This window comes from Triticum urartu, chromosome 3A (genome assembly GCF_056163025.1).
Source record: "Triticum urartu cultivar PI428250 chromosome 3A, HENAU_Tu73, whole genome shotgun sequence".
Classification (NCBI taxonomy): Eukaryota; Viridiplantae; Streptophyta; class Magnoliopsida; order Poales; family Poaceae; genus Triticum; species Triticum urartu.
In genome coordinates, this window is record NC_141875.1 from 633,936,218 (window position 1) to 633,947,075 (window position 10,858).

A 10,858-nucleotide genomic window follows, 5' to 3' on the forward strand; every position below is an offset into this window, starting at 1 on the left:
CAATAAAATAAAATCTTAAAAAATCTGATTTTTTTTTTGTGACAAACATCGACAAAAGTTTCAAGTGCTTGCAAAAAATTGTCATCGAATCACATTCCTAGAAGGCGTGGCAAAAACAAAAATCAATACTCTGAAAATACTACTTTCAAGAGCATTTTGGAGCATTGATCTTTTTTTTGCCACACCTTTACAGAGATGTGATTACATGACGAAATTTTGCAAGCACTTGAAACTTTTGTCAATATTTGTCATAAAAAAGTACAATTTTTTTATTTTATTACTGTTCGCCGAGCTCATTTGAGCTCGGGAGTAGAAGGACACTTTCATCTGACTATTTATTTTCTACAAGAACATGGGCATTAGATTTAGGATCAAAGGAGTATAACATGAACGATTTGAGCAAGTCTATTCTTGCATAACCCATTAACATAATTTTGCACGTACTAACGAAAAAGTTTAGGCCCTGTTTGATAACAAAGTATTTTCTAAGTATTTTAAGAATACTGTAGTTTTTAAGATTACCATAGTTTTATTTGCAATGAGTTGTTTGGTTGCCTCTGATAATTGTGGTTTTCAAACTGCAGTATTTGCTAAACTGTAGTTTTTTCTCTGCATAAAAAATAGAGCTCAAGACCTCTTTTTTTTTTAAACAGAGCAGCTGGAAAGAAGGGGTGGGACGTCCTTATCTTCTTCGCTCGATCTAAAACAGAGCCATCGCTCCCACGCCGCCGCCGTCGCCTTTGGAGATATTTCCCTCGGCAGCCATGGGGAAGGAAAGAGACGAGGATGGAGAGACCAAAGGTGAGTAGACTCTGCCCTTCGCCCTCCCTCTTCGCTCGTCCCGCCTCTCCATGGTGATCGCCGGCCCCTTCCTCTGCAGTCTGCACGGCTGTGCCTTTCCTAACTATGGATGTCGTGCAGCTCCGCTCGAACTGTTCGTCTAGACTGCTAGCTGGATCTCTATGCTTGTTAATTCAACTCCGCTCGAGCTGTTCGTATAGTCTGCTAGCTGGATCTCAACGCTTGTTAATTGAAGACTGCTCGAGCTGTTCGTCTAGTCTGCTAGCAGTCTTATCCAGGACTTGTATACATGTCTTTAGAATCAGATAGGTTCACTGTCCGACCTTGTATAGAATATGGTTTTGCTAGTTGCTGGTTAGCTGAATATTTGCTCTGGATCAGTCCCATTTTTAAACGATTGCTTTGGATAAGTCCAGTCATGAACTTGTATATGCATGAACAAATGACATACTAGATACTACTGGAGATGCAGGCCTAGAGCCTTGAATTCAAACTCCTCCCAAAGTTGGCTTTTAGTGCAAATAAGAAACTCAGCTGCGGGTTTCTCTTGCCTTATTTATGCATAAATTTCAAACTGTAAGCACTGGGAATTGTTTGGTGATGGCACTATTATTTGTTCTCTCAGAAGTTGATTTGTGGAATAAGTCAGAGATTTTTTGGTTTCATGTTGTATCCTTATCAATTTTCCTGATGTTTGTTTTGATTCGAACACTTAAATTGATGCATTTTGTTTTCCATTTGCAGACAAAAAAACACGAGCATCATGGACCACCGCTCAACTTGACCTGCTCGTTTCTATGATGAAAGAGTATGCAGATGCTGCTAAATTTCGTGGTCAGAATGTATACGGCTTCGATGATGGCCAACTCATCATCTTCTCGGTGTTTACGCTTCAAAAAATCCCCCCACATTGATGGAGCAACTAGGATGACTTACAAAGGATAGAGACGATCCAAATATCAAGTGAATGTGCCGAGCGTGGCCGCGCGATTCCAGTCCTGGCGCAGCTCTTCGTGCCCCTCGACAGTGACGGATGACTGGCCAACTATGCCACGTGGTGGGTCGTCACCTCCACGTGTAACTCGGCTGCGCCTCAATGGTGACGCAATGAAGGCCAAGCCTCTCCGTCTGTGTGTAGCTTCATCACCAGATGAGTCATAGGTGAGGCCGTGCCTTGGGCGGTCTTTTTTGTATACACAAGATACCCGTTCGGTTGTTATGCAGGCTGATGGTTAGGAATATCCAGCTAGCTAGCTACAAAAGCTCAACAGAAATAGTATTCAACCGGCCAGCCGCTTGCACTGCTAGCGGCTAGGTAGCGTGTTTGAACGCAACGGCTAGGCTGGGCAACAATACTGTGTTTTGCGGCAACAACCAAACAGATCACAGTAATCTCAATATTTTAATATACTTTGGTATGTTAAAACTGTGGTATCTTGTACCCACTAACAAAAATACTGTGGTTTTCAATACTTCGGTTTTTCTAATAATTTGCTACCAAACATAGTAATAGCGTTTACACATGGATTGTATCCTTCCTTCGTCCCCCTTTATGCCAGGAGCATTCAGGAGGATAAAATAACGAAACTAGTGGCGGCAAATGTTTTGTCTTTTTTAGTCTGACTTCTTTTTGACATGAACCATGCATAATTGCATATAGCCGATTAACTGTGATTAAGTGGATTAATGTTGATCCAAATTAAATGCAGATCATCTTTGAGGAATACAAAATGCTGTAAACCTGAGGAATGAAGAAAATATCAAAAAAGAAGTTTGTCTAAGCCCAGGTTCGAACTGGGGACCTTTAGTGTGTGAGACTAACGTGATAACCAACTACACCACCCAGACAAGCTGTGTCGTCAAGTATGGACCAGCTTTATTATTACAGCTCTGATGAATCGGATTGTGTTAGAGAAAGTGGGAATATTAAGGAGCAGGTGTAGAAATCCGGCTACAAATTGGGCCACCGATCGTGCCGCATGCATCAGATCAATCACTGCATCGATCAGTAGGATACCGACCAGTAGTAGTTTTCAATGGTGAACGCCTCGCCCTTGTCCTCCTTCCGGTGTCCCTCTCGGCTGAAGCATCGTAAAAAGAGAATTTTCCAATTAGAACAAGACGAAGGGACGATAGTTGGTCAAGAAAATCTGAAAGTCTACATTACCAACTATTATAAGCAGTTGTTTGGATCTCCGGAAGAGAATTCTGTGTCTTTAGATGAGTCTAGGGTTGAGGATATTCCTCAACTTGAGACTGACGAGAATGAGATTTTGACAGCTCCCTTTATGAAGAAAGAGGTGTTTGAGGACATTGCACAAATGGAAAATAATAAGGCTCCAAGACCGGATGGGTTTCCGGTGGAGTTTTATAAGAAGTGTTGGTATTTCATTAAGGGAGACTTGATGCTGATGTTTCAGGAGTTTTTTGCGAGGCAGCTTCAGTTGTTTAAGCTGAATTTTGAAACGATAACTCTTCTTCCTAAGAAGACAGAGGCAGTTCGCATTTAGCAGTTCATGCCTATTTGTCTGCTTAATGTTAGTTTCAAAATCTTCACCAAGGTCGAGACGAACAGACTTACGCAGATTGCGCACTCTGTAGTTCATCCGTCCCAAACTGCTTTCATGCCTGATAGAAATATCCTTGAAGGGGTTGTTGTCTTGCATGAAACGCTCCATTAGATTCACTCAAAAAAACTAGATGGCGTTGTTTTTAAAGTGAATTTTGAAAAAGCATACGGTAAAGTTAAATGGCCTTTCCTTCAACAAGCTTTGCGTATGAAAGGATTTGATCCGGCCTGGAGAAACCAGATTGAATCCTTTACGCAAAAAGGGAGTGTAGGGATTAAAGTGAATGACGACATATGTCACTATTTTCAGACACACAAAGGGTTAAGACAAGGAGATCCTATGTCACCGATCCTATTCAACATAGTCGTTGATATGCTGACTATTTTAATAGGACGGGCTAAGTGTAACACCTCGGATGTAATTTACCTTTTATGTACTCCAACTCTTGCCATTTCCGGCACTAAGTTATTTTATTTCCTCGAGTTCGGGTTTTTGTTTCCGTATGTTGTTGTCGTTGTCATGTATCTCATATCATGTCATCATGTGCATTGCATTTGCATACGTGTTCGTCTCATGCATCCGAGCATTTTCCCCGTTGTCCGTTTTGTATTCCGGCGCTCCTATCTCCTTCGGTGGTCCTTTCTACCTTCTTTTCGTGTGTGGGGGTTAAACATTTCCGGATTGGACTGAGACTTGCCAAGGGGCCTTGGTTTACTACCGGTAGACCGCCTGTCAAGTTTCGTACCATTTGAACTTCGTTTGATGCTCCAACGGTTAACCGAGGGACCGAGAAGGCCTCGTGTGTGTTGCAGCCCAACACCCTTCCAATTTGGCCCAAAACCCACCAAAACCCTCTCCATCATCTAGAGCATTCGATCACGATCGCGTGGCAAAAAACCGCACCTCATTTGGACTCTCCTAGCTCCCTCTATGCCTATATAAAGAACCCCCTCCGAAATTCACGGGTCTTCTTCCCCGAAACCCTAGACCCCTTCCTCTCCGCGCGCCGGACAACGTCCGGACGCGCCGGACACGTCCGCCGCTCCGCCCGGACCAACCGCGTGCCGCCACGTGGGCAGTCGCGCCCACATCACCGCCGGCCCGCCCGGGCCCAAGGTCGGCCCTCTCCTCCCGCGCCCGGGCCCCGCCTCCTTCCTCCCGAGCATCGCCCGCGCCCGAGGGAGCCTCGCCGCGCCGCCGTCGTCGCCCTTGCACCGGCCGCCTCCGCCGCGCAGCTTGCCGGCCGGAGCCGAGCTCCGCCGCGGCCGGTCCCGCCTCCTCGCCGCCCATCCTCTCCTCCTCCGCCGCCCCTCGCCGGATCCGGCTACCGGCAAGCCGCCGGCCTCCTCCATGCCAAGTCTAGCGACCTCCCCGACAACTCCGGCGAGCTCCCCGACCATCCTCGAAGTCCGCGCCGCTACAGTGCCGATCCGGATCCAGATCTGATTCGGTTGACTTTCCCCCGAAACCCTAGTTATTTTGCGTTTTTCATCATGCCGTAACTTTGCATCCGTAACTCTGTTTTGGGCGTGTAGAATATCAAAATGTTCGTCTCTGAGAGTACACAATTTCATCTCATTGCATCATGTTCATTTGAGCTCATCTTGATGCCCGAAATGCTGTTGGAAGAGAGCTATTTGAGATAATTGTCAGATCTGCTGCATCAAATAGCTATTTGTCATTTTTGCCATGATTAATGTGTGCTTGATATGCTCCTCAGTTATACATGTGTTTTGTTATATGCCATGCCATATTTACAGAGGTGCTTACCATATTTTTTTTGATGTGTGTGGTGACTAGCACAAGCTTGCAAAGTAGTGCATTCGTTAATGCTGATTTCAGGGACTTAGAATTTCACTAAGTCCTTGATCTGTTTTATCAATATGCCATATGTTCATGTTGTTTCCTAGTGATACGTGCCTCTTTTGAGGATGATCAGTAAGGATGATTTGTTAATAATGTGGTGCTATATCCATCCATGTCTTTGTTCGCAATTATGGAGCAACCTAGCTTGAGTCAATCGAGCTCTACTTTTGCTATTTCGTGAATCCTGGTAAATTGTTGACTCATTAGCGATTTTGCCGAGGATGTTGTTGTTGATCCGTGCATGCTATGTTGCTGTTCTTGCCATGTCTAGCTCATATAATATGTATTATTGATGGGTGTATGCTTAGTTTGTCATGCCATGCTCTGTAATGAGTGCATCGAGCTCGTGAGCATGCCTACTCGTTAACAGATTTACATGCTCCAGTTTTTTCTCGAAGTCTGTAATCTGTTTATGTTTTTGCCATGTTCACATGCTTGCAAGTGTATTTTTTGATTCCTTTTGGATCAAGGTCACTAAGGGACTTTTGTTAAGTGCTTTGAGTAGCTTCATTTCATGCCTTGCTTTGCCATGTTAAGTTCCTGTAGCATATAGTTTTCATGCTCCAAAGTGTGCTACAGTCTGAAACCTGTTTATCATTTGCACTTTTGCCATGCTTGTTTGAACCTATTAATGGATGAATTGGCCATAGCTCAGTGTTCATCTTTTGTCAAGCATTATGAGTGGATCCCTGCCATGTATTTTGTTGCCATGTTTGAGTGTTGTAGCATAATTATCTTGATGCATTTAGATGGCTACTTGCTGTTTATCGCAGACCGGTGCCATATTTGTTTTGCTTGCCATTTCCAAACCGTGCATCCGATTCCGGTGTTCTTTATATCGATTTCAACCGAAATAACCTCACCTTTCCAGTGGCACTCTTGGATTTCCAAGTTGAGGCCAGGTTCAATCATTCCTTGTCAAATCTTGCATATGCATCACATATCGCATCCCGCATAGCATACCATGTTTGCATCATGTTGTTCGAGATTTGCACCTGGTTGATTGTGTTCATTTTTCTTGTTTGTCTTGTTTGGGTAGAGCCGGGAGATGAGTTTGCTAACGAGGAGCACGTTGAGTTTGCTTCCGAGGATCCAGTCAACTCTGACAACTTTGCAGGCAAGATGATCATACCCTCGAAATCACTTCTATCTTTGCTTGCTAGATGCTCGCTCTTTTGCTATGCCTATACTATGATACCTACCACTTGCTTATCATGCCTCCCAAATTGCCATGTCAAACCTCTAACCCACCATCTCCTAGCAAACCGTTGATTGGCTATGTTACCGCTTTGCTCAGCCCCTCTTATAGCGTTGCTAGTTGCAGGTGAAGATTGGAGATCGTTCCTTGTTGGAACATTGTTTATTGTTGGGATATCACTATATTAACTTGTTATCTTAATGCATCTATATACTTGGTAAAGGGTGGAAGGCTCGGCCTTTTGCCTAGTGTTTTGTTCCACTCTTGCCGCCCTAGTTTCCGTCATATCGGTGTTATGTTTCCAGATTTTTGCGTTCCTTACGCGGTTGGGTGATAATGGGAACCCCTTGACAATTCGCCTTGAATAAAACTCCTCCAGCAATGCACAACCTTGGTTTTACCATTTGCCACCTAGCCTCTTTTTCCCTTGGGTTTCCGGAGCCCAAGGGTCATCTTTATTTAAACCCCCCCGGGCCAGTGCTCCTCTGAGTGTTGGTCCAAACCAGAGCCCCTTGCAGCGCCACCTCGGAGAAACTCGAGGGCTGGTTTTAGTTGTACGGATTGCTCATCTGAGTGTGCCCCAAGAACGAGATATGTGCAGCTCCTATCGGGATTTGTCGGCACATTCGGGCGGTGTTGCTGGACTTGTTTTATCTTTGTCGAAGTTGTCTTGTAAAACCGGGATGCCGAGTCTGATCGGAATGTCTCGGGAGAAGGTTTATCCTTCGTTGACCATGAGAGCTTGTGATGGGCTAAGTTGGGACTCCCCTGCAGGGATTTGAACTTTCGAAATCCGTGCCCACGATTATGGGCGGATGGGAATTTGTTAATGTCCGATTGTAGATAACATGAACCTTAATTTATTTAAAATGAATCAACTGCGTGTGTAACCGTGATGGTCTCTTCTTGGCGGAGTCCGGGAAGTGAACACGGTGTTGGAGTAATGTTTGCCGTAGGTTGTTCTCTAGTTCTTCGTTCGTGCTTTGCCTTCTCTTCTCGCTCTCTTTTGCGAACAGGTTAGCCACCATATATGCTAGTCGCTTGCTGCAGCTCCACATATTACCTTGCCTTACCTATAAGCTTAAATAGTCTTGATCTCGAGGGTGCGAGATTGCTGAGTCCCCGTGGCTCACAGATTACTTCCAAACCAGATGCAGGGGCCGATGATTCCGTTCCAGATGATGCGCTTGAGCTCAAGTGGGAATTCGACAAAGACTCACGCCATTACTATGTGTCTTTCCCTGATGATCAGTAGTGGTGCCCAGTTGGGGCGATCGGGACCATGTCGCTTGTTGGGGTTGATCTTTTATTTTAGTACCGTAGTCGGACCATGAGTGTATTGGATGATTGTAATGTTATTTATGTACTTTGTGTGACGTGGCGAGTGTAAGCCAACTATGTACCTTTTTCCCCTATTATCTATTTACATGGGTTGTTGTGAAGCCTCTAAGTCGTGCTTCGACACGTAGGAGATATAGCCACATCGAGGGCGTTACAAGTTGGTAATCAGAGCCTTCCCCGACCTTAGGAGCCCCCACTGTTTGATCGAATTAGCTGACGAGTTGAGTCTAGAAAAATTGTTTTGAGTCATTTAGGAATTATATATCGGAGAGTTTAGGAATTCTTTTTACTCCCCAGTCCCTTCATCGCTCTGGTAAGGCATCCTGACGTAGAGTTTTGACTCTTCTCTTCTCAAATTTCACTAAAAAAAATTTAGGATCACGCGGGTATCTTGGAATCGTTCCGATCGATTTGTGATGAGAACATTGTTCTTGGTGCCTCCTGTTATTTAGGGGTTGTGGCAGTGTCCCGGGGAGTTGAGATCCGAGGTGTTGTCATTACAATTTTATCGTTGCAGTTTTGGAATACCTGAGTTTAGTTCCCGACATCGAAAATCTCTTTTATACAGTTGTTGGTGAGATAACCTCGACTCTACCCAGTACTAGGGCGGGAGTTTGGGAGTATTGCCATAACTTGCATAACGGATGCTTTTCGAAGGTTGAGGTAGACGATTTCTGAAGTTTTCTCGGTTATGTGTTGAAGGATGGATACAGCTGGATGTAGGATTTGCTAGATTTGGGTGAGATATTATGCTTCCCCTGTATCCCCAACACCTGATTGCATAACCGGAAAGGTTCGGGAGTTTCATAGGTGGGAATTCTTGTAGCTCTAGTTCTTCTTCCACGGATATTTGGTTTGAGATTGGGTGATCCTTACCGAGTATTCGTTCTTATTCCGTACCTTGTTGATTTTATTCTTCTACATCAATTCTAAGTGGCTTCTCAATTTATGGATATGTGACCATTTCAATTGGAATGCATTCGTTCATTTTGTTCGGATGTGAAGACTATGTGTTGCAATTTCAACCCGTTTGGTTCAGCTTCAATTCTTGTCTATCAATGTGCTAATGGATGTCAACCTCTTCAGGATGGCTCCTCCAACGCGCACGACTCCGAATCCTAATCCGCCACCACCACCTCCACCTCCGGAGGCATGGCAAGCTGTGATGGCCGCTACCAATGCAAACACGCAGTTGATCATGCAACTTTTTCAAGAGCGCAACCAAGCGAACCAAGGCAACCAGGGAAACAATCAGAATCACTTTGTTACACTCAACCAGTTCCTTGCTAACCAGCCAAAGACCTTCAGCAATTGCGTTGAGGCAACTGACGCTGATGATTGGCTCGTGGACTTATGCAAGCATTTCAAGTGCAGTAAAGTCAGGCCTGAGTACTTTGTCAAGTTCGCTTCCTTCCAACTCAAAGACCAAGCTGCAGAATGGTTTCAGCAGTACAAAGATTCCAGAGGAGGCCGTGTGATTATCTAGGATGAATTCCGTCAAGACTTCAAAGCTCATCATATTCCTCAGAGCGTGGTTGAAAGCAAGCGTGAGAAATTTCGCAACCTGAAGCAAGGCTCTATGTCTGTCTATGATTACAACAAGATGTTTCAGAAGCTCGCCCGCTTTGCTAAGCAGGACGTCCCTGACGAGAAGAGCATGATATACCAGTTCAGGGGTGGTCTTAGAGAATAAATCCAGCTAGCTCTTGTTCTCTTTGAGCCCATGAGGTACGATGATTTTTATAACATGGCATTGAAGCAAGAGGCTGCTCAACTGAAGTGCGATGCTTCCAAGAAGCGAGTCAGAGATGCTACTCCTTCTTCCTCAATTCAAGTGGCTAAGCAGCAAAAGTATTGGCTTCCTCCTCCTCCGTTCTGTCAGCCGTATCAGCAGAAGAGCAAAGGTGGCAGTGGATCTTCCCACCCACCCAACCCTGGCTTTCAGAACAAGACTTAGTCTCAAGCTCCAAGATCGAGTGCTCCGTATCACCGTCCGCTTTCAGAGGTCACGTGCAACAGGTGCCAATAGAAGGGTCACTATGCCAACAAATGCTTCAACCAGAGGCGTCTCCCTCCTCCTCCTCATGTGAGATCGGCAAGTACAGTTGTGGTCAAGCATAACCCCAAGTACGCCAAGGTCAACATGGTGAATGCAGCTCAGGCAAAGGACTCGTCAGATGTCATCATGGGTAACCTTCCTGTTAACGATACTCCTGCAAGAGTTCTTTTTGACACTGGTGCATCGCATTGTTTCATCTCGAGACCTTTTGCATCTAAGCATGATTTTGTTACTCAAGTGTTGCCGAAACCGTTGGCTATTGTCTCTCCGGCCCGTCAAATGATATCTCGAGTATGTGTTCCGGATGTTTCAATCACTTTGGGTGACTATAAGTTCTTGTCCTCTCCAAATGTTCTTGGTGACTCGGATATTGATCTTATTCTCGGAATGGATTGGCTTTCTAAGCACAAGGCTCAGCTTGATTGTGCTGCCAGGCAGATTCAATTGACTCATTCGTCTGAGGATGTAATTGTCTTTGCCGCTCGTGATGATACCATCCGTCTGTTTTCTCTCAATGAAAAGGGTGAACTGGATGCCATCTCGCAAATTCCAGTCGTTTGCGAATATCAAAACGTCTTTCCAGAAGAGCTTCCAGGAATGCCTCCGCACCGGCCAGTTGAATTCGTCATCGATCTTGAGCTTGGCACGGAACCGGTTTGCAAACGTCCTTACAAGCTTGGACCTGAAGAATTGAAGGAGCTGAAGAAGCAACTCGATATTCAAGAGCGAATGGGTCTCATCCGACCTAGTTCTTCTCCGTGGGGTTGTGGAGTACTTTTTGTGAAGAAGAAGGATGGAACGGACCGACTTTGTGTTGACTACCGTCCATTGAACAAGAAGACTATCAAGAACAAGTACCCACTTCCCAACATCAATGAGCTGTTCGAACAACTCAAAGGTGCCCAAGTATTCTCCAAGCTTGATCTCCGTATGGGCTATCACCAGATTCGAATCCGTGAGCAAGATATTCCCAAGACGGCTTTCAGAACAAGCTATGGTTCATATGAATACACTGTCATGTCT

At 45.0% G+C, this 10,858-nt stretch overlaps 1 long non-coding RNA gene and 1 other non-coding gene across 2 annotated transcripts; one reads left to right on the top strand and one right to left on the bottom strand.

Moving 5' to 3' along the window:
- The first annotated feature begins 674 nt into the window (after positions 1 to 674).
- LOC147980948 (uncharacterized) lies at positions 675 to 2,230 on the top strand. The gene is made up of 2 exons (XR_015599847.1): positions 675 to 801; positions 1,546 to 2,230. It is a non-coding gene; the product is annotated as an uncharacterized LOC147980948 (long non-coding RNA).
- A 345-nt stretch (positions 2,231 to 2,575) lies between these two features.
- Positions 2,576 to 2,649, bottom strand: TRNAV-CAC (transfer RNA valine (anticodon CAC)). The gene has a single exon. It is a non-coding gene; the product is annotated as a tRNA-Val (tRNA).
- Positions 2,650 to 10,858: the final 8,209 nt, after the last annotated feature.